Genomic DNA, 25,812 nt, shown 5'->3' on the forward strand with positions numbered 1-25,812 from the left:
GCGCATTCTATGCTACAAATGCACTAGAGCTAAATATTTAATTCAAAGCTCCAGGTCCTCACCTCTGAACAAATTAAGACCACATATTGAAGCTCTCCATTTATCCGGTGCATTATTAATCGCTCGTTTAGTGTCAGGAGGGAGCCAAATTTCGAGGGAAATAATGACGTATCGATTATCGCTTTTGAAAATAACGAAGGGAAAAGCAGATGGAAAAAGAACGAAAAATAGGGATCATTAATAATGTTTCATTGTTTAATAGATAGTAGTTTGTTTGTTGATGACCCTCTTATGAAATGTTATTAAAACATAGAGGACATTAGAATTGGTAAATTACAAATGTCACTTACTCCACGATTTTACCATGTATATGTACGTGTACATAAATAAAATCAATAAATTTGTGTTCTATACTTTTCTCCACCTTTATTTCATAGTATGTGCTTTGTATGATGTTATACAATTGATATTAAAGTACTACGGCTTGGATGATGACCTTCTCTCTTCCAATCAGCATAACTTACCACAATTACTACTAAGCTGTATTTAATATACGATAATTTTGCAATTGCTGAAATCTCCGACGACTCTTCCTCTTTTATGGAAATAAGTCTTAATTAAAATAGAAATGGTCCTAACTTTATTTTTTAGAAAAAAATCTAAAGCATGCTTTGATGAAATATATATTTTTTTAATAATGTTTTCTTTGCTGGGGTAAAATGAAGCAATGCGACTAAGTCTAAAAGTATTAGGTGCTCTTTCTATGATTCAGATCTGTTTAATGTACATTAGGGAAGTGTTTCGCTATTATTAATCATAATCAGTGGATCGCATGCTTGATGTGAGCATTAGATTGCATCCAATATTTTTGTTTCTGGCCTATTTTGACATTTCATCCCACTAAAAAGAATGTTTTCTAATTTCTAGTGTATTTTATATATATAAAAAACATTGTTTCTAGAATAAGATTTACGATTGTAACTCATTCCTTAGTCTTCATTTAAATATTGTCTTCATTTCATTTTCATTTAGTCTGTGATTTCTCATGATTTCTATTAAAGCTTCTGTATTACATGGTTTCCTTCGTATCATTTGCTTCCTATCAATAAAGAAATAAAGTTGGAGAGAGGACCTCTGTTTGAAACCATTGAATGAACTATCATGCAGCTTAGCTTACAGACAAAACATAGTAGGCTTGATTAATCACTCTCAGGTAAATAGAAATAACCACAATGAAAATTTTCTGGCGGCCTAAACAATCACGATCTGGAAGTGACAGTTTTGTACGACTTGCATGCATTATTAGTTCTCTATGCATATTAATTCATATGGACAGGGAGAGAGGAGCATTGTGTATGAAAACTAGTATAAGATTAATTAAGGTATTTTCCAGACATGAACATTATTTTTTTAGAATTAGTATGTTGGTTACGTTTAATTACACTGTCCAACACACTTTTCGAAGAAATATGGGGAATGGGTGTTTTCGATTCGTTACCACCCATGATAGTTGGAAACAATGCAAAAAGTTTCAAACACTCACAGCTTTTTGTCACAGAAGATAATTTGTCATGTTGGGGGTATATAGATCATATAGAAACTATGGAAATATATTTTCGTTCTGTAAGGAAGCTTACGTATATCAGTGTATGGCTGGTTTCCTTGGAGGTAGTTCCAAGCAAAGCGGGGGCCTAAAAGTTGCTGCCTTGGTTATGGGTATGCAGAGTGGTTACACCAAGTATTGCTGCTTCATATGTTTGTGGGATATAAGTGCTGCCGACAAGCACTATAAAATAAAGGATTGGCCAGAGAGACAGGGATATCTTCCAGGGGAAGATAACGTCTAGCATATCCCTTTAGTTGATCCGTAGGACGTACTACTGCCAGCCCTGCACATACAACTCGGAATCATGACGATATTTGTTAAAACAATGGAGAAAGGCGGGTCTGGTTTCTCCTATTTGAGGAAATTGTTTCCAAAGTTGTCGCAAGCCAAGGTGAAGGAGTGCGTTTTCATAGGTCACAATTAACAAGAGTTCTGCACAATTATGTTTTGCTGCAGAAATTAAATCCTGCTTAATGCAAGGTTAACTTTTCCTCCAACAGATTTTACAAATGGAGCAACGGTACCAACTGAAACGAGATCCTGCTATGATGGGAGACTATTGTTGGTTTCTTCTGAGAGAGACCATACAATAGTACGAGAGACGGTCCATGTCTACCAAACGGAAAAGTTCCAAGTACATGTCTCAGTAAAAGCTTGTACACATACCTCCAAGATATCGGTGTTTGTATGTTTTTCAGTGGACTCCATGTATACATATTCTCCGGATGTCACCCGAATGGTAGATTTGTTTGTGCTACTGCTGCATTTTGTGTGTTTACTGGTGTTTCATGAACTTTCTTATTCTCATAGCATATTGAACATGATGTGTTTACAGACAACAACTGCAAATTCTATTCAATATCGGTGAGTATTTCTAAGCCTCCTTCTCGTTGTGTATGTGTTCTTTCACAGTCTTGTATTCTTTGCTATTTCCATTATTTTCTCAATTGTACCACGGCTGTGCTTTCGCTCTGTACAAACCAGGATATTCTATCGGAATATACACTATGTTACAGTGTAGTCATTGTATTTTTGAACACCCTGTAGCAAATAATTGTAACGTAATGGAACATTTTTTGACTACATTGGCGGACTCTGGAGGTCGAAAATAGCTAAGTTCACCCATCAGTGTAACTTCTACTGAACAAAAGTTAAAATTTGTTGGATAGTGTTATTATTGTTAGTATATGTGTAAATACATAATGTATGGGTAATTTCTGAGTATTCTATTCAGACATTTTATTCAAATATTTAAAAATGAATGTTTCTTTCGTTCTCTAGCTTTATTACTAGCAACATTGTTTGCCAGAATACAGAAAATAGCTAACCCATTTTTCCGTAGTGGAGGGAAGGTGTTTCCTGTTTTCCAGCCAGGGATTTTTTTCTTTACATTTTTATGTAGTTTTTATAGCGCTTTGTGTGGAGCTGACAGGAATGCCCATGTCTCGGAGAGCATGAAAGCGATGATATTTCAAACAGATGGAACCAACCTACCGCATTATTGAATACAACAGCAGCAGAAAGAGCAGCTACAGTTCTACAGCTACAAGCAGCTCAGCAAACCACAGCAACCAAAGAAGCAACTGCAGCCGAAATAGCACCAAAATCAGAAAAGTCGACCGAACCACCAAGGGTCTAGAACTCCACTGCGACAAAGGAAACAGTAGCAACGAAGGTAATAGGAAAGCAGACCAAGCCATCAGCACCCTGTGGCGGCAGCCAGCACAATTCCGGACTCATCCAACGCTACTGAAACATCTGAACTATCGTTTGCATCATTAACCAAAGAGGTCATTACGTTATTCCAAGAACTAAACACGAAGCCAATACTCAAGAAATTGAACTACGAGAGATTGCCACCGTCGCAGATACTGTCACTAAGATAACGACGCTCATGGAAATCGTGGCTAGCCTCCTTAATGATGATGCAAACTAAAGATTTGATAACCCTCAACTTACAATTGGCATATTGCAATGCCAATGGCATTGATGATTAGTGCATTGAGGTTCAAGACATTCTGACAAGGCAGAATATTGATGCCACTCTAATCAGTAAAACTCACTTCAAGCAAACCAAACATTATAAAATTCGAAACGACACAGTGCATCAAAACGATAGATTGGATCCAACGAGGTACACGGCTATCTTTATGAAAAACCAAATAGCTCTCATGTTACCCTCAAACCACCACCCATGCAACCAATAAAAACCACTGGAGTTAAGGAATACTCACGTGATAGTCCCTTATAACTCATTGCAGCTTACAAGAGCCCTACCACACCATTGCATTCATCGAATCTTCATACTCTTCGCAGACTAGGACACCACATACAGGTGGGAAGAGACCTCAACTGCAAACTCCAGGTTGGAATTAATAGGTCTCCAACCACATTGATGACCGACTCCGTAAAGTTCTTCACCAACTGGGTTTTATCTCCGACGCCCCACCGGATCACACATACTTCCTGAAAAGGGAGAGCTCCAGGACGTGCTCGATATGGTCCTCACAGCAAACATCACCATCAAAGATGATCCACGTGCAGTGACAGTCCACACATCGGAACACATTCCAGTCGTCCTCATAATAGTACTCTGTTCACACGTTCCAGCAAATTCTTATATACGCCCATCCTGCATGTCAACGTACAGTAAGATACTACTTTTGTCACCTTCAAGTGATCCAGAACAAAGCTCCTAGAGCAATCACTGACCACTTCTTCGACACATCTATACAGTGACTTCATGAAGACCTGGACCTCCCGCTCCTCAGCGAAGTCAGACAACACCTGTTGGCAGAATTCTGGAAAACTGTACGCTCTGGATTCTGGAAAACTCCACAAACTCAGCCAATGCATCTGCCATCACACAAAAAACCATCACAAAGAATGCACCAATGCATTGACAATAAGATTTCCCTCAACAAGAACAGAAAATCGGTACGTGACAATAGCGCACCGTTTACAACATACGAACACAAAGCAACGTGAAGTAACAATAATACTCGGCTTGATATTTCTACATCAACGCAAGTCAGGAATTGTCAATGGTCATGTTCAATGTTTGTCAATGTTTGTTGTCAATGTTAGTTAGTTTGTTAGTTGGTTTAGGATAAGGTATTGGATCACGCTGGTTAGTGACACTAATTGAAAACAGCACTTTGCTGGAAAGTTTAAACTCTAAAGTAGTTACAATTGTAAGAATGATATGATCTATAGGTATTGTAAATTTTTTGCATTCGGTTGAATATTATATTTACGAGTTGGGATCCCAGTTCCCAAGCAGGAGATTCAGTTCTAATTTAGGGAAAGGGCAGATAGAAGATTTGACCATATATAGTTTTTTATTTATAGAAATTATAGAAGAAATTATTAGAGTATTTATTTTGAATCCTACTCCTTGTGTGGAAATTTCTGGTAATTTTGTAGAGAGTATTTAAGCTCTATGAAGAATCTGGTTTCTAGTAAGACTATCCGCAGTTTGAGCATTGTTTGACGAATTCAAATGTTTTGGGTTAGTGTTGTCCTGAAGGCAGGTTACATGTAAATTCTATTAGTGCGAGCGCTAGCCTGTGTCACGTGTGCATTATATATGCCCTCATTTTGACTGCTGGGTGTTACTACCAATTAAAATAGAGTTAATTTCTTTTGGTCAAATGATCTCATTCATCTTCGTTTAGACGCCATATTGGATGCAAGATGGCACATCATGACATTTTTAAAACGCTCATAACTCGGCCATTTATAGACTGATTTTGATCATCTTTTTTCCCTTGGAAAGAGAAATTACACTTTACTATTATGTGTTCTTGGAATTTTCGCGAAACCTGCTCCGTTTTCACGACAAACTGGAAAGAGTAGAATTGAAGATAAAATTTTATTCTATTTTCGTAATTTTCTCGAAAATGGCTAATACTTCAACATTTAAATAAGACACAAAGAAGAAGCAGAATTTAATAAGCTTTAAAACGGTATACGACATGATGGATTTAGTTTAAAACGAAGCTATATACTAGGGTGGTCCAAAAACATATGAAAAACTAAAGTTTTGAATTCACTAATGGATCACTTATTATTTTATGTCTACCAGTCACATGCATTCATGAGGAAAAAATCACCAACGTAGGACTATATTTAGAGGTCGCTCAATCTTGCACAATATTTAACCGCTTAACTTAAAACCACGAATATATTCGTGCAAGGGAAAAACATCTGAATGTGATCATAAATTGAAACGACGATTCCTTACGTTGCGCTCTATGCATCTGAATACATTGGTGTCCGCTAGGTGTGGGTAACGTTCATTTAGCTAGTTTTGGTTAGTATTTTGTGTTGGAGGCCAAGAGATCTTGGGTTTTTGGGCTATTTTTTAGACTTTCAGTCAAGCAGCTACTGCATCGTCACTATTTATCCTAGGATCATGGTTCATATCTCATTCTTTTCAGAATAGAGCTGGCTTTCAAATGATACCACTTGCATGCTCATACCATATACCAGGAGTGGGAAAAATTATGTCAACGGGAAAATTTCGGAGGGAATTTTTTTCTCGCACTTTGGGCCCCTCTGGAGCGGCCCTGTGTGAACGTAGCAATCTAAAAAAAATCTGATAAATAGTACTTGGTATACTGAATGTGTGTGCGAAATTTCAAGTTTCTATCTTGAATACCAAGGGCGGGAGAAATTTTATCAGGAATTCCCACCATGCCCCAAATTACCGTAAAACACCATGATCTCAGGTAAAAAATTTCCTGAGACATCCCTAATTACCCTAGGGTCATGTTTTGCCCATCATTCTCTTCAGAATAGAACTGCCTTTCAGGCGGTATGACTCGCGTGTCTCCATCATGTATCTAAGGCGGGAAAATGATGAAAAACGGGATTTTTTGGGTCTAAATATCCTTTTTTCAACTTTTAGCCCCCCTAGACTCCCCTGTTTTAACGCAGAGATCTGAAAAAATATCTGGTAAATACTACTCGGTGGGTTGAATGTTTATGCACAATTCCAATTTTCCAGATGCAAAAGTAAGCCCGCCAAAAAAAAATATACCGACAATGTCCCATATTCCCTTATACAGAGGGAAATTTTTAAACATTCCCTGAGCCATCCCTAATCACCCTAGGGTCATGTTTCGCCCTTCATTCTCTCCAGAATGGAACTGCCTTTCAGGCGGTACCATTCACCTGTCCCCATCATGTATCTAAGTCGGGAAAATCCCGTAAAAGGGATTTTTGGAAAAATTTCCCTTTTTCAACGTTTAGCCCCTCTGTACCCCCCTGTTTTAACGCAGAAATCTGAAAAAAATCTGGTAAATACTACTCGGTGGACTGAATGTTTGTGCACAATTTCAATCTTCTAGGTGCAAAAATAAGCCCGCAAAAAATAATACCGAAAATTTCCAAAATTCCCCTATACAGAAGTATATTTTGATAAAAATTCCCTGACACTTCCCTAATAACCCTAGGGCCATGTGTCGCACATCATTCTCTTCCGAATAGAACTGCCTTTCAGGCGGTACCATTCACTTGTCTCCATCATGTATCTAAGGCGGGAAAATGAGGAAAAACGGGATTTTGGGGTAAAAATATCCCTTTTTTTAACTTTTTGGCCCTCTGGATTCCCCCTGTTTTAACGCAGAAATCTGAAAAAAAACATCTGGTAAATACTACTCGGTGGACTGCATGTTTGTGCAAAATTTCAATCTTCTACGTGCAAAAATAAGCCCGCCAAAAATACTTTACATAAACCCCCCCAAAAAGTATTACACGAAAATACAAATTTTAGACTTATGACGTCATCACCTCCTATGTCTCGACGCAGGAAAGTCTGAAACCATACGTAATGTTTTCTGCAATGCCTCTGGACTTGAAAAACAAAAAAAAAAAAACGAACGAAAAAGCTCAAATAGAAGAGAAATAACGTAATGTACCATGAAAAACGCATATGGTACAAAGTGTACCAAAAGTTCCCCAAAGGGTTAACCGCTTAACTTAAAACCACGAATATATTCGTGCAAGGGAAAAACATCTGAATGTGATTATAAATTGAAACGACGATTCCTTACGTTGCGCTCTATGCATCTGAATACATTGGTGTCCGCTAGGTGTGGGTAACGTTCATTTAGCTAGTTTTGGCTAGTATTTTGTGTTGGAGGCCATTACTTATTAACAAAGTGATGCTTTTTCTCTGTGAAATAATGGTATTTTTTTTTTTTTTTTTTTTTTTGCAAAAAAGAATACAATAATTCGCAATTGATTGAATGGAATATTTACTTATAATGTAAATTTCTGGTCTCGAAGAGGGGTCCGGACCCCTGGACCCCCCTGCTACGTGCCTGATCATAACGAAAAATTTATGAATGCAGCATTTGCGGCGATGAAAAGGCATTTATGGTATCTGTCTGAATACCTAATTCCTCTTTCACTTTTTGATCCCCGCGTGTCAGATTCAACAAAGCAAGCGATAGCCAATAATATGGTAGTCAAACCTGAAAAGAAGAAAGATATGAGAAGAGCAGATGGGAACAATTTCACGACGGCAGCTCAGTTGGAATCCTATGCTACAAGGCGCTCCACCATATTCTTCAATGTACTTCTGAACGATGGTGAAGAACAGGCAAAATCTTTCCTTTAAAAAGATCCTTCGTCTTTCCTTTAAAAAGGATAACAAATGAAGTATACCAAAAAATGAATACAAGTGTTGGAAACCTGGCTGTTGTAAATGATTGTGTTGAAAGAGCTGTTGCCCTTATTCAAGCTTACAATATTTCTATAACGAAAGATGAGGCCCAGAAACAATATTTGGTTCGTGTTGTTGCTCTACACCGTAAGAAAATCAAAGACTTTAAGAAGGCAACACTAAAAAAATATTAAATTATGAACAAAAACATTTTTAGATGTGATTACGTTGTAACTTATATTACCTAGGTACATTAAAAACTGTCAACTTTGAGCGAGTACTTAAACATATGGTAGAGCCTTAATATTTTGCAGTTTTGTTTGTTGACGTCATAGGAATAAAGGAAGGAATGATCCAGATTAAAATTCGTAAGTTGATTTTTTTGGACCACCCTACTATATACTAAAGGAAAATTAATACTATATATGATTTTAATGGTTGCTTTTACCTTCTAGCAATACATCTGTACTCCAGGCGCTAACCCATTTCACGTGCGAAGATTTATGTCCCGTAGGTCTTGTTTTGAGGCTTGTTAAACACCAATACGAGTATGAAAACGGTCATGTGATCCAGATCAGTCGTTTGGTTGCCATATTTAAAAATGGACTCCAAATTACTAGATTTTTTGTCTAATTATATCTCCGTAGCCAATGATTTGCATTTATAGCATGGTTGCTCATTTCCCTCCATTGTCAAGTAAATCTCATGGTTTTAAATTATAGTGTAATTTGAAAAAATGGAACATTGATGTATTATCAGATACAAGTTTTATTTTTAAAAATGTGGATTTAAAAAGCAAAAAATACTTTTACAAATAGAAGAAGGATGTACTTCTAAACAAATGAGTCGTAGTGAATAATCTGATACAAATTAATAACATAGTTCCAAAAATAAATTGAATATTGCAAATCTTTCAGGATCGATATAAAGACTTAAACAATATTATCTATGAGGGTTTCTGCGTTGATTTAAAATAGTACTTTTACATTTACAAAAGTCACAGCACAATATTTCCAATTGTCTATACGGGCATACAGTTTTTCTGAAGCACATCCGGCAATTACATTGCTTAAGTAAATCTTCAGGCTCCGATGCGTCATCTGTCATATGCGGGATTAAAATACCGTCTTTCTTTATGTAACCATAGTCCAACGCATTGAGTTTCTCAGATGGTTCCAAAGCATGTATCCATTTATAGCATTGGAAGTAGCTTCTTTTCATGTGAAGACTGATATATCTTGAGGTAGGGGCCAAATCTTGAAAGTTTCGTAGTCTTTAAATTAATTTCTACTACTTTATTTTTGAAGGGAAATGGATTTCTGACAAAACCAGAAAAAACACAGCTGGTTCATGAACTTGAAGAAAGCTAGAAACGCCGCTAAATTCCGAAATTCCTAAATCATCTTGTAAGGCAGCAGTTCTAAACCTTATGGCGTTTGCAAAGAAGGTTCCAACAAAATCTTTAAACTTGAAGACATATGAAGAGTTTTAAGAAGCATTTGAAAAACTTTCTGCTAAGCTTCTGACACAAGTGGGTGCATCAACATTGTTTTTGACGTTTATAAAAAGAACTTCGTAAAAGCGCTTGAAAGATCGAAGCGATGACGGTAGAATATAAAGCCCCAAATGACACATGCCGCTCCCTATAGATACTGACGCTTACTTAGCCTCATCTAGAAACAAAATAACTGTTGCTGTCATTCTTTGTTGATTGGATATCCCGGGAAAAAGATTCCGATTTATTTTGATGCTGTAGTAAAACATGGTCAGCCAAGATGTATTTTTTATAAAGAATAGGGTGGATGAGAATGAACTTAGTTTGGAATCTGATCATGGAGAAGCAGATGAGAGGATTCTAACCCATATTTCTCACATGACACTGACTTTAAAAGTAAGCAACACGGTTGTTTGTTTTACTGATTCGACGATTTTTAGTGATGCCCTCTATCACTACCTACGGAAATGGAAAAGTTTAGGACAGCAAGAACTTTGGATTTCCTTTGGAGTAGGAAACTATTCGCGGTACATCCCACTTCACTCATTTGAAAGCAGAGTACCTCTTGCTCTTTCAACAGCTTTACCAGTACCAGCTATTCATTCTTTGACCGGCTTCGATACTACAAGCAGCAGCTTTGAAAGCAACAGAATCATGTGTGGATGACCTCTTCTTAGATTTTAATAAAGATTCACGAAATGAAAACATGAAGAAAGCATTAGAACTTTTGGTTCCTTAACACATTGAACGCCATTCGCGTGCATAGCACGGGCACGGTATTTTGGCCAATTTGGCCATGCACGTGCTATGGACGTGCAAGCAAATGTTATTATATAGGATTTCTTATTGCATGCCAGAGACGTGCGAGATGATTTTGCAGAATTTGTAGGGATACCTCTGCATGCTGCTACACCCTGGTAGGGAAAAAATGAAGTCCGTTGTAGGCAGAAAGGGAGAACAATAAGTAGTCGCATTTGAGCTCGTAGCATGTTGCAGAGAGCTATTTGGCAGGTGTGCTTCCGTGAGTTTTTTTCCCTTTGCACACTGAATGAACAAGAATGGCAAGAAAACTAAGTGACCAGAATATTGCTGATTTATTAGATGAAATTTATATTGATTCTGGATCAGTAGGGGAGTTGGAATTTGAGGATGGCCATGACGATGCAGAACTTGATCCTGATCTTGCGAAGTATCTTGATAAAGGACATACTATTTATATGGATCGGTTCTACACTTCTCCTAAAGTTTTTGATAATATGTGGAAAAGGAACACAATGGCTGTTAGAACGCTTTCTGTATGCCAAATAGAAAGGACTTGCCTAAAGCTACAGTTGTTCAAAAGAAACTGAAAAAAGGTGATATGGTGTTTCAGCGTAAAGATCATTTTTTGTGTGTGAAATGGAGACACAAGGGATGTCTTGATGCTTTCAACTAAACATCAAGCTACATCCACTGAAGTCACCGTGAAATCAAAGAACGGACCTATAGGGAAGATAAAACCGAACGTAGTGTTAGACTACAATATAAACAAAGTTGGTGTGGACAAAAGTGATCAATTAGTGGCGTATTACCCCTTCAAATGGAAGCAACTGAAGTGGTGGAAGAAACTATTCTTCCACTTATTCAATATGTCAGGAGCATATGCATGGATACTGTACAAGAAAACTAGAAGTAGACAAAAGAAAAACAATGCATTTAGCAGACTTTCTGCAGAAATTGGGGGAAGCTTTGAGTGAAAAAGCATGTGTCGAAGCTCAACAAGTTTCTCAAACCTCAACTCGAACCAACAAATTGACCGGGAGACATTTTGCAAAGAAGGAAACAAAGAGAGACCTACTAGATATTGTAAGGTCTGTTCTGATGTAGAAAAGGTATATGATGGCAAACGGAAGCAAAACAACACAACGTGAATGTGTCCTAATTGTGATGTGGGTTTCTGCATGCCAGAATGTTTCCCTGTTTATCATACCCAGGCTAGGTACACTTAAAAATTTAAAGTAGGGATTTTTTTCCTATATCGAAAATCATATCCAAGATAAACCATTATAGCTCGCCTTATGACGCATGTATGCTTGTAATGTTTGTTTGTGAATGTAGAGGAAGCACTGACTTTTCATGTGGTGTAATAAACAAACATATTAACCTGTAGAATATTTTTTAATTCTTTATTCAAAAAGACCAAAAATCGCTGGTTTTCTGAGTATTTTTTAAAACATACACGCCAGCTTTCAAAATGTTAACTTGGCTCAAGCTTAGGTACAGCTACCAACAAAAATATCTTCTACCCTAAGTGCTCTAATTCTATTACTTAGTGTCCAGATGATTTGCAGTTGTGAGAACGCTTGGGCAGATGCAACCCAACTTACACGTAACTTCTCTCGGCACTGGCAGCAGTTGCTAGCACTGAGTCAGGCCTTTATGCAAGGAAAATTGTAAAGTAGGCGACTAACGAAACAGTTTTCCATTCCGAGATGAATCTCACTGGTTTGGATCGTGTTATCCGAAGAACACCATATAATATTCTTAATATTGCTCTGTACATAATGTATTATTTTGTTATATATTGTATGTTCAAAGGAATAAAAATATTGACCATGCATGAATTAGAAAATGCTTGAAAGTATATGAAAATATCAAATCTAGAACAACTGCTGGAAATAATTTTGTAAATGATTGTCTGCCTTGAGGGACCTTCTATAATTCTCCTGATTCCAGCATATATTTCTTTCTGGAGAGGAGATCTTGCTTGTCACACTGAGTTTCCATTGACGTTGATATTGAGACATATGAAAAAGTTTCAACCTGGAAGGGATTTGTACCTAGGTCGACCGATTAAAAGTTCAATCGCGTCACTTCATCGTCGATCTAAGCTATTAGCTAGTTAAAATCGTTGCATGTAAGACTATACACATGATACTAATGCTCGTATAAGGAAACGTTTCTCATGTGAGTCACACAATGACTTACGCGAGGTTTCCTTCTTTAATTCAAAAACAAATTATATAGACCTTCGTCAGTCCCCGTTTTACATTACTACTATTCTTCCTCACCGTAACTTCTAATTTCCAAAGAAAGAAGACGGCAGACATTATTTTCCCATTCTTTGAATTGTAAGAACATGTGTAAAAATAGAAAGCTCTATTTTTCTTTCTTAACTACAGTTTTATCTTTGTATTAGGAATTGTTAGCAAAGTGATAAAGCATAAAACTCGTATGACAGATACCCAGGTTCGAATCCCGTCGTCACAATTATTATTTTTTCTTTATTGGAAGGTATTGTTTAAGTAATTAGTATTGTAATTATGTTATTCCTTTATTACTATTAAAATTATTATTATTAGTAGTAGTAGTATTATTAGTGGAAAGTCGAGATATATATTTTATATTTTATGGAGTTTCTGATTGAACTCCAAGTCACTTTATTGACATGTTACGGATCTGAAATGGTGAATTGCTTTAAACATTAATATTTCAAGTAGTAGTAGTATTAGAAGAAGTGCTCGTAGTAGAAACTTATAAGCAATTGCTGGGAAACGTTTGTGTTTAATCATTGGTATGTTTGACCCATACTAACGATATGACTTTCGTATTCATCAATTGAAGCTAAACACGTTACATTCCCATACAGTACGAATCAAGATTGATACGGCTGAAGTCATCTTTCGTAGTTCACTTTTCTACTCCCAATGCATTGAAGGAAGTCGTCTCAACACTAAGACTGAGAGAAATTGAATATTTTCCATGTTATCTTACAATGGAAGTATCAATAATAAAAATAATAAAAATTTCCTTTAATTCCCAACGGGAATCGAACCCGCGACCACCGGGATGTGAACATAATGCTTATCCCACTACTCTAAGACATCGCTGTTAATTCAAGGTCGAAAAAATTTGGTGCGTAATGTCTTCAGCAAATCGATCGCTTTTACGGTTCCAATATTGTAAAATTCTTGTTTAGGTTATAATAAAATAGAAGGTATTATGTAGAAATAATAATCAATTCAAATCTAAACTGTCAAAGTAAATAGTTTAAAATAAATGATAGAAGTAGTATTAGTGGATGTTGTTGCAGCATTTAAATGTCAGGAAGTTTAACGCCCTACATAAGAAAGGAGGCTAAATTCTTATGTGAAACTGCAGTTTAAATATATCTCGTTGGGTATTTCTTTATAATTATATTCTTTCATTAACATGCATTGCAGATTGTCGAATTCAACACTTTATTCAGTGTAATCGATATTGGGGAAATCAAAATCTCTAACAATTGGCCAGCGAAGATATGATGTATGGCCCGCGCACTCAAACGTAATTTTTATATATTTCAGATTCGAACCCGGGTCTCTGCCATACGAGTTTAATGCTTTATTACTTTGCTAACAATTCCTCATACAAAGATAAGAAAATAAACTAGTACTTACGGAAGATAAAAATAGAACTTTCTATTTCTACACGTGATGATACAATTAAAAGAATACAAAAATAATGTCTGCCGCCTTTTCTTCTTTGAAAATTAGAAGATACGGTGAGGAAGAATAGTAGTAATGCAAATCGGGACCATCATTGGAAACGATGAGATAGCCTCAACTTGAAGAACGTTTCATGCTATTTTCCTCAGTGACGAAGGTATATATAATTTGTATTTGTGTTAAAGAAGGAAACCTGGAGTATGTTATTGTGACACTCACATGAGGAACGTCTCCTTCTACGAGCATTAGTATCATGTGTATAGTCTTACGTGTAACGATTTTAACTAGCTCATAGTTTAGATTGACGATGAAGTGACGCGGTAGGTAAGTGGTTAGCGCATTGAACTTTTCTCGGTCGACCCGGGTTCAAATCCCTGCCAGGTTGATACTTTTTCATATGTCTCTATATCAATTTCAATGGATACTCAGTGTGACAAGCAAGATCTCCTCTCCAGAAAGAAAAAGATGCTGGAATCAGGAGAATTGTAGAAGGTCTCTCAAAACAGACAATCGTTTACAAACTTATTTCCAGCAGTTGTTCTAGATTTGATATTTTCATATACTTTCAAGCATTTTCTAATTCTTGCGTGGTCAGTATTTTTATTCCTTTGAACATATTTTTTCCTGCGTGGTCAGTAATTTTATTCCTTTCAATGCCGAGAGAAGTTACGTGTAAGTTGGGCTGCATCTATCCAAGCGTTCACAGAACTGCAAATTATCTGGACCCCAAGTAATGGAATTGAGCACTTAGAGGGAGAGGTACTTTTCCTGGTTACTGTACAATCGACAAATTGTGTTTCCATCAGTTACTTCAGAAAAAATTCGCAACTTTCAAGATTTGGCCCCTACTTTAAGATCTATCAGCCTTCACATAAAAAGAAGCTACTTCAAATACTATAAATGGATACATGCTTTGGAACCGTCTGAGAAACTCAATCCGTTGGAGTATGACTACATAAAGGAAGACGGTATTTTAATTCCGCAGGTGATAGATGACCCATTGGAGCCTGAAGATTTTCCGAAGCAATGTAATTACCAGATGTGCTACAGTAAACTGAATGCCCCTATTAAAAAATTTAATATTGTGCTGTGACTTTTCTAAATAGAAAAGTATTTTGTAGCAATGCAGAATTCCTTATGAATAATGTTGTTTAAGTCTTTATCTCGATCCAGAAAGATTTGCATTATTCTTTTAATTTTTGGTCCTATGATATTAATTTGTATCACTATTATCCACTACAACGTATTTGTTTAGAAACAGAAACCTAAAAGCTAAAACGTGTTAGGTTTCTATTCGTATGGTATATCAAGCGTTAGGTCACAAACGAGTTGATGCTTTGATTTGATTACATCCCCTCTCAGGGACTGATACCACCGGATCATTTTATGGTAAAACGGAAAGAAGTTTCTTTGATACATTTATGGACGTTGATGAGACAGTTCTTGACCCTTTGTCATCACTGGGAAAAGATACTTTTAAGGAAGAAACGTTCGGAGTTCTGGAAGCATTTATACTCTCTGTATACTTAAGGATAAGGAAGATAACATTCCTGAAAGAATTGCGGTGATATTTTTCACTAAAACACAAGTCGATACAACACAAGATACTCCGCTATAAAAGCCGGCTATAAAAGAGCACATTTTCAAGCCATAATATGGCGTAAGGCACATATTGCGAATATTGAACTACCTACAGTGACTAACTGGGGTTGGATTGTTAATGAGGAAGGGCAATACGAGCCAATAATATGTGATATTCCTTGCTGACATAAAGAGCTTCTCTCACAAGGGAACATCTTATATTGATAGTAGCATTGTCCAATCAAACAATCCGCAATCGATAGAGGAGTGAAAAAAATTGAGAAATCCAAAGTTTTACGGGCCGATACAGAGAAACATAGGAGATACAGAGGAAAGAAGGATCTATAATCATGTGAAGATAACAATGCAAAAGATACACTGACACAGAAAGAACTTCAAAATGATTAAAGTAATTAAAATGATATTTACACAACAGTATAGTAAGCAAACATTGTATCCACAGACATGCTCAATAACATCATATGTAATGCAGTGTTGCCAACGGAGCACAAAATGAAGTTTTGTTAAATGGCACGGAACACAAATTATAACAAAACCAGTAACGTGTGTGATGATACAATATTACGTGCTTCAGAAAAGGGAGCCAGCTAGTCAATTGTCAATCCAAATGCATTTATCATTTCAGTTTTGCGTGTTGTGTCTGATACAATTTTGATTTCCCACTTCGGCAAAACTGCTTCGACACAGTGCTTCGTCCCATATTTTCGTACTTCAGTGATTATAGTCTTTTCTGTGGTCTCACATTTTGGTTTTAACTAGTTCGAATGGTGTACCTATGCTCTTCTACGTCCAAGATTCAAATAGAAATTCATATAGGCCTATTCTCAAACGTTGGCAACATTGTACATCAGGACTTCACAGGTATGTTTCGACTTATAATTAGATTTGCTAAATGTTATAATTAGTGATCCGTGCTATTTAACAAAACTTCATTTTGTGCTCCGTTGGCAACACTGCATTACATATTATGTTATTGAGCATATCTGTGGGTACAAAGTTTGCTTACCATAGTGTTGTGTAAGTGTCATTTTGATTACTTTAATCATTTTGAAGTTCTTTCTGTATCAGTGTTTCTTTTGGATTGCTATCTTCACATGATTATGGATCTTTCGTTCCTCTGTATCTCCTGTATTTCCGGGTGTCGGCCGGTAAAACTTTGGTTTCGCACTTTTCTTTACTTCTCTATCGATTGCATTGTTTGATTGGGCAATTCTACTATCAATATAAGATTTTCCCTTGTCAGTGATGAACTTGAGTCATGGTTATAAGGTGGTTATGAACATGTACAGAATTAATATTAATATGAATCACATAATATAATAAATTGTAAGAATACGTGTAATGATAACTAATTAAAAAATATTAATTGCTTCTCTTGAGTGAAATATTAGATTTTGTATACTGTTCTTTTCCTTAAGATTTATTTATCAACGATTTTTGAAAATAAAAATTTATTCGTGTTCCATGCTCCTTTTATAAATTTAGGTATTTGGTATAAATAAGTAATACAAAAACGATTATTTTGTCAAACGAAATATTTTTTCTTAGGAAAAATGTTTTTTTAAAAAAATTAACCAAAACGGCTGCGTTTACGTAAAAGGTGGTAATAACATAATATGTAGAACGTACTTAGACTTTTCTTTTAAAACAAAGAAAATATAAATCGAATGATCAGGAGCGAAGCTATAAGTGGTTAAGCGAGCGATAACTCAACATTTCCCTTCCACCCTTCCCAGTCGCGGGTTTGACATGTCCACCATCACTTTTCTTATTCCCTACCTTATAAGGAACAAAATGATACCATCAACAATACTCTACCATTAAATTTCACACGGGATACCATTAGAACACTACTACTATAATTGTAGAGTGTAATTTTATCTTTCCAAAGGAAAAAAGATTATCAAGATCGGTCTATAAATGGCCGAGTTATGCGCGTTTAAAAAAGGTCATGAACCGCCATCTTGAATCCAATATGGCGACTATTATAACAATGAACAAGATGACGTGATCAAAAGAAATTAACTCTCTTTTAAGTGGGTAATAATACCCAGCAGTCAAAATGAGGGTACATGTAACTGCACACGTGACATGGGATAGCGCCTAAACTATATGTGTTAAAGGAAATAAGTCCTACTCTTTAAAAATAGAGATTAAGGCATTTTCCTAAATATTTCCTGTTCTATAATGAGGAATATACGCCTCCAGTAAGAAGACTATTTGCAAATCTCTAACCTCCTTATAGGTAATCATTAGCTATAATCCTTTTATGGTGGTTCAATCTATAGAGACTGGACTACTAGTAGAAAGTAGGCCAGTCACCTGATGAGAGATGAAAAAGGCATTTGAATGTTAAGAGCATGCCCGAAGGCTTGAAAATGCACGAAAACAGAGCAAAAGTAGTTATAGAATATTAGTTAGATTTATACTTCCATTACTAATTACTATTATTGAGTGGAAGCTGTAAGTCTAGAGAGGGTTATAATTTTATTTGAGGGAGATCTTATCTCAGGTCTCGATACGAATTCAGTTACAGAATAAACTTAGACATTCGGTTTGTCATGAATATCGTTTAAAGGAAAGCAAATATTGAAATCTTTAATATCAAAAAAGATGAATTCTAGATCTTATTAGAATTAAACCCTAGGCAATTTCGCTACTATAGGATGTTCTCTGGGCTAATAGAATATCTTAATTATTTTATACGTTAATAATATTTTATTATTTACCTTTATCTTTAATCTTTGCATGGAATTTTTACAGAGTTGAATACAGTTGAATTTGCTTGCATGCGAGGCAGTAGCAAAGGGTAAAGGTGAGAGTGTTCCTGCGCCACACGGCAACGAAATCATCGCGTTAGACTTTTAGTATTGCAAATCATTGTTTGTATTCAAAATATAACGGAGAAGCAACAATGTATTCTCATGTCAGTCATATCAAAGACAAACATCCTGCATGTGTTGTCGGGCATTTGAGCAGGCAACTATAAATTAACAAGGTGTTGAAAATGATTCTCTCTCTTTATGTTGATTATTACCTGTGGCACCACGTTGAAGACATGTGATATATGTGATTTGTCATATCGCAGGAGAAAATCAAAGCGCCTCCTCCATTCGATACCTCGCCGTGTTGTAATCGTTTTAACCACCCATATTGTACCCACAGGCGAGAGTCGAACCCAAAACGGGGATCACCTGGTTCGGACTCCCCGAAGATTTCGTAATTTAAAAAATCAATCTTGTTTTATGATTTTTGGTAAGAATATGGACAGCAGTACTTAAATATCGTTTTCATTTTCGGCTATAGAATAACAGTTTTCCGATATTACATAAACGTAGTTTATTGTATTATTAGGCTCTCTCAAACTTTCGACCCCTTCTAACAAAAAATTATAGGTGTGCGCCTACCAAGGACTACTGACCATCGCCAGCTTTGCTCCGCTGTTTCCAGGATTGTTGCTCACGTGTTGACTCATGAAATGTCTCGTCCCGCCTTGAAAACGGGACAAAGGACGAGAAAGAAGTGCATATTTAAAATGCGAGAAAAGACGATAAATATCAGGGGCCTCGTAAGAAATATTTGCCAAATCTAAGATCTCAAGCACCATTTTAGTTCTAAATGACTCATAATATAAAAAATAAAAATTGATGAAATTATTGTAGGCAGTGGACGATCCACAGGCAGACAGGTGGTGATTGTCTCCCCAAAGGGCACTCTACGCTCAGTTGATTTTGCAATACATAGACTTACTATTCTCACACACAGCGTTCGGAAAGTTTTGAGTATCAGATCGAAATTGCAACTGAAAACATGAGTTTCGCGCTTAGATAATTCAATAAGATATATCATCATGTAAGATCACATTGAATTTATATTATTGTGCTGTCTGGTTTACAAAGCTGGTGCCTAATTCAGAAGAAAATTTTTGGAGCACCTTCGATATATATGCAGGAAAGTTTTCTGACAACTCCAAAATATTGCTTTTCACTATTTCTCTTCTAGGAAACCCAACATTGCCAGAGTCTTGAATGAAATTTCTTCCTCGTTCGCCGTGAATAATTTGCTTTCCGTCGGTTTCTTTTTTTTTTTTTTTTTTTTTTTTTTTTTACTAATATATATGTTGATATCCATGCTGTTCTTACACACAAAGTTGTTATCCTCAAGCATCCGTCAACATTACAACGACCATGACATAAGTGAGATTTCAACGACAGCTCGAAGCAAAGGGCAAGTGACTATCGCTAGGATCGGTCACGGACGAACACACAAACACACAAGTCGACAGCTCTTAAAAATACCATCAGCTGAAAATTTCCAGATGGGATAATCATAATTTCGTTACCAAGTACTCAAAGTAAAACACTGAAGTTTCTTTACACTGTAAAAAATTTCATAGGTAAATTTATTTAAAAAAAATGGTGGCAATCTGCCAAGCCTCTATGTAAATCAATTTACACCTATAAAGTAAAATTACTAATATTTAAATGGTGTAAAACTACATTTTTATCAATGAAAATATTATATTGTCTTATAAATTTACTGTAAATTTGTACAAAAAACAGCAAATTTAGTAATTTAATCTAAGCAAATGTATATCAACTGAAGGGTAAATGATTTTACATCGATACTTGGTAATTTAAACTATAGATTTTTTTCCAGTGAATCTTTTTTGAAAAATCTAAGACATTAATTACATACACATATATATATCCTCTAGGTTTGTTCAAATTTTGACGGTTGGGACATTAATAATAAATTAGAAAAATGAGCAAAACTTTGCTAAGTTTTTAAAATTAGATAACTTTTACTGCTGCTATTAGTGCCAGATCACCTTAAAACAAGTTACTCTCTAATTGTCTTGCAGTGCAGAGTCCAGAAAAAAAATTATGCGCGCATTACGTGGGGAAGTCGAGCCACGTAAAGTAAAGGTTCACGCAAGCACACATAAGTACATGAAGAACCACAAAAAGTTGACTTAACTTTTCATACTCTCTTTAACCTTGTCTTTCTTTCCTTATTGTCTCTTTCTCAACTTAAATCTTGCTAGAAAGGAAATGTGCGGATGTAAGTGAATCAGTGTAAATTTTTATAAAAGGGGATATTTGAAATTCAAGAGACGACTATAACATTTACAACTTTTAATAGAATAATCACGAAAAAAGAACAAGAATTCATTCTTTTCGTTTTGGAGCATAATCATGGGATATCCGTAAGAGAGTTAAGAGAATAAATGAAAAAGGAGTAACACTGAAGGAGAAGAAGACCGTAGGAAATGTCTAAAGGATACTTGCGAAAAGGATGGAATGAACGATGGATGTGAAATCTATCCACACCTTGATCCTATTTTGATAGACTTTTGAAGCATTATTCCCCATCTGAGCGTAGGATTGGATCGTCTCTAGTAAATCTTAAAAGACTTCATTTCGCCTCCTTTGGGGAAAGGAAAGCTCCTCGTAACAAAGAACGAGTAACTCTTGGAAACAACCTTTTAAACCAGAGACCGAAAGGAAGGAAAGAAGGAGAGAAGATCCCTCACCAACCCACGTAACTTTTATCCAATTTAAACAGTTTTTCTTTTTATAAAGCTATTCAAGGCACCGCCTCTTCGTCTTAGACTATCTTCAAACTGAAGTCATTCTTCTTCTTCTTCGTATATGCATAGTCAAGGAACGGAATCGTATTATAGGCAATTCTCTATATCTTCCTTTGCTAGATTTCCTCTTAAACCAGGAAAATAAAGACACAAGGTGAACATTAGGTGCTGGAGAATAATTTGTAAAAGAATGTTTACTGTAGAATAAGATAAAATAGAATGAGATTTGAGGTTCGAAATGGATTGTTTATGTATACAGTGAAACATCCCTTAACAGACACCTTTCAATAGCGGACACTTCCATAATACAGTAAAACTTCTTTGTTCCGGCATAAATGTATAGGGCATTCAGAGCACAACGGAATCAAGTCCAATATCCGAAGTTGTGAAGGAAAGAGACAAAGTTTTTTTGGTCCGTTTAAATACATGGAAAAGTGATTTTTCTTTTACATCAGGGGTGCCCACAAAGGGAGGATATGACGCAAACTGCGTCATTGAAATATTTAGGGGTTTAAAAACCTATATAAATATGTTTGAGGGGGTGTAAAAATTAATCGAAAAGATTTTTTTCATGGAAGAACACCTACGGATAGACAATTGAGGGGGGTGCATCATGGACATGAGGGGGGTGGGCACCACTGTTTACATTATAAGTTATTTACAATATCTGGACAAGAACCTGTTAAGTTCTAAAAGTAACTTCAAATAGATAAGATTAAATATACCAAAATGTTCCCAAAACATGGAGATGATTCCCTTGGGCACTGAAACTGTGACAAGTATTATTATGAGAGGAAACTGCCTTTTACGGACACTTTCTGATACGAACACGGAAAATCTTTTTATTTTTTTAAAGCATTCTAGTAATCCCTTCATGACGGACAGAAATTGTTTCATAGTTCATTCGTATTTCACTCAGAAAATACTTTTCACAATTTGAGAATATTTCTTCGATTGATCCCTTGGACTGATCCAGTAATTAATAGGAAATTTTGAACAAAGGTTAGTGCCCACAGGATTATATAACAGACTTTTTCCGAAGAAATTCATAAACCATCATGATTCGTTAGTACTGTCTACATTTTCAATATTTAATTATAATGTTCTGTGTTCTTATTTGGTTATTTCGCTTTTAGTACGGCCTGTAAATGAATCAAGAGACTTTTATAAAAGATGACTTGAACTTGAGAAAAAAAATAGCGCATATGAAGTATATATATTGCACCACATGCCAATATGAGCATATCCCGCAGGTACTTTAGTTTCTTTATGGTAGTGGATTTCCTCTCATTTGCCCAGCAATTCGAACACTGAACGCAGCATTGTATTGTATTATATTATGTTTGCTCTAATAACTAGTATATTTACTACATACCCACACGGGGGCGCAGGGGCTCAGTGGTAGAGCGTTCACCTCCGGTGCTTAGGGTCCCTGGTTCGATTCATGTGGACTTTGTTGTGGACACACACCGTGCTTGTGGGTTTTCTCGAGGGTCTCCCGTTTCCACCCACTTTCTTCATTCCACCATTTCATTCATTTCTCATAATCACCGTCTTTTAGCCTAACCGGCATAACCGTGGGACGTAAACCTCAAAGAGTTCATTTCATTCTACATACTCACACTATCACCGCATAAACTGAGAGTAATTGAAATTTAAGGGATACTTCTCATTTACGGGTAAATAATTATGTCCCGTCAATCTCCGTTATTAAAAGGTTTCACTGTACCCATATATTATATCTAAGTGCATCAGGCTGGGTAAAAAAAAAAAAAAAAAAAAACGTACATTTTCGAGTATGGAATTTCAATGATGCGAGAAAATTGCCTGTTCGAATGCTGATAATAAAAAAAAAAATAATAATGAAAAATTCTTCAGTTTGCGAAAGGGGCCTAAAGTTTGGAGGTAAAAATGATCAAAAACACCAATTATTGCTTCAACGCTTAAATTTTAAAGATTAAGTTTTTCGATTTCTACTAGCATGAATTCACTTAATTTTAACTGCTTTTTAATGGTAGAAATGTTTCTAAAATTACGGCGGTGCTTTTGGAGTTCAAGAATATAACCTAAAGTTAGTGCATTTCGGTGATTTTTTTGAAACATATACGTTAAAATCAGACGTATTTTTTTAAATTAAAAATATTAACAATGTCATTTCTTTATTATATTTTTTTTTCCAGGAGAATGGATTTACTTATTCAAATTTTATATGAAAACATTAACTTGAAGCTCTTCGCCCGTTTTGCAAAATTATTTTAGTTAAAATGTCCAAGATCTCACGACGTGATGATGACAGCTCTGCAAGCTCCATCGATACACTTCCCAACCATTTAGGGTTTATGTTGTTTCATCACTGTCAGTTAAGGGTGTCGTTTTCAAATCAAATTTCTGGTCCAATTTAGGCATCAAAGATTGCAATGTCACTCTAATACAGCCCTCTCTGTTATGTTCTTAGCACGTATTTCCGGTGGACCGTGTAATAAGTTTAACACATCTTTTCACTGTTTGCTTATGACAGGGAAAGCATGTGACTACAAAATCAAACAGTTTCATTTTGCTAAAATGATAATATATTTACTGCTGTCAAGCTTTCTTTCATTGGAGCGGATGTCATCTTATACAGTATTGCAATCAATCAGTTCGATGTACTCCTTGAGATCCAAATGTACTCCGGAAGGTATTAAAATTCTAACAGATTCCCCTTTCGACTGTTGATTCCTTATTTTCAGTATTGTTCTGCAACCCAATTTTTGTATGTGTTGGCTCTCAGCCACACTTCAGCTACACATTTCCAACATGTTCTCACGGTAACAGAGGGGGCTTTCGACCAGAAGTCCGAATTGAAGATGATGTCCTTGACCATTAATAGTGAAACAACATAATTTGACATACTTTTAATACTTTGGTAGGGTGTTGATGGAATTCGAATTGCAGTCACCTCCACGTGGCGAGATCTGGTATATTTCAGCTAAAATAATTTTGTTAAATGGGGAAAGAGCTTCAAGTTGATAATTTCGTGTGAAATTTAAATGGATAAATTTACTCGTTGATACAAATTAGTATAAAAATGACATTGTACATATTTGTAATACAAAAGAGCAGCTATAGTACTGTCAAAAAATCATGTTTTTCACCAAAATTTGTTAATTTTAGGCCATATGCACGAACTTTAAATGCACCGTTGTAATTATAAAAATATTTTTACCATTAATAAGTAACTAAAATAAATTGATTTCATGCTAATAGAAGTCGAAACTCTTAACCATTAAGATATAAACGTTGAAGCATGGTGTAGTTCTTAACGCAAACTGAAGGTAAAATATAAGAAGTTTTCAACATTATCTTCTTTATTAACATCCGAACACACAACTTTCCAGCACTATTAGAATTCAGTATTCAACATCTACTGTTTTTCAACTCACTCTAAAATACACGTAGTATATTCTACCAGTATGTATGCACTAAATGTTGTTATATATGCATAGATCGGATTACATATCAAGGGATTATTAAACAAAGCATATATAATTACTTATTCTAATTGCTTTTCTCTTCCATATAACTTTTCTAAATATTTCTTACATGTTTCTATCCTCAGCTTCAGTCATAAGTTTTCCTTTTCATGTCTACTACTCTTTTCTTATTCGTTGATTAAAGGTCCTCTTAATCTTCTTATAAGAAGCATCTTTTTCCTCTTTTATTTCTTTTAATTTTTTATTACTATTTAGCTTTAGATAAGATGAACCTAAAATCTATATTATAAAACTGAAAGTGACTATGTTTGTGACTCTTATTAATCTTTTGAACCGCCCGACTGATCTCGATCAAATTTTCAACGCAGATGCGGTTCTGGCCTGGGAATGTTTTTAGCTAGTTACTTTGACGGTACAACTTAGGGAAGGTGAAGGAGGGGGACAGAAAAATAAATAAACCTTAATAACTCTTGAACCGCCCGACCGATCTTGATCAAATTTTCAATGATGATGAGGTTCGGAACTGGGATGATTTTTATCATTTCATATTGACGAAGCAACGTAGGGGAGGGGATGGATGGGGAGATATACAAAAATCAATAAATATAAAAATAAAAGTGACTATGTTCGTGAATTAATTACTTTTGAACCACCCGATCAATCTCAATCAAATTTTCAACATATATGAAGTTCAAACCTGGAAAGCTTATTTTATAATTTCATTAAGACAGTAGATCTTAGGGAAGGGGGAGAGGAGGAAAGGAAATATATGAAAATTTATAAAACTTGATAACTCCTGAACCACCCAACCGATTTCGATCAAACTTTCAACTTAGAGAAGGTTCGGTCCTGGGATGTTTTCTTTATTTTACTTTTACGGAGGGGAGGGGAGATATATGTAAAA

The sequence above is a fragment of the Thermobia domestica genome, chromosome 5 (assembly GCF_964235325.1).
Source record: "Thermobia domestica chromosome 5, izTheDome1.hap1.1, whole genome shotgun sequence".
Taxonomy (NCBI): Eukaryota; Metazoa; Arthropoda; class Insecta; order Zygentoma; family Lepismatidae; genus Thermobia; species Thermobia domestica.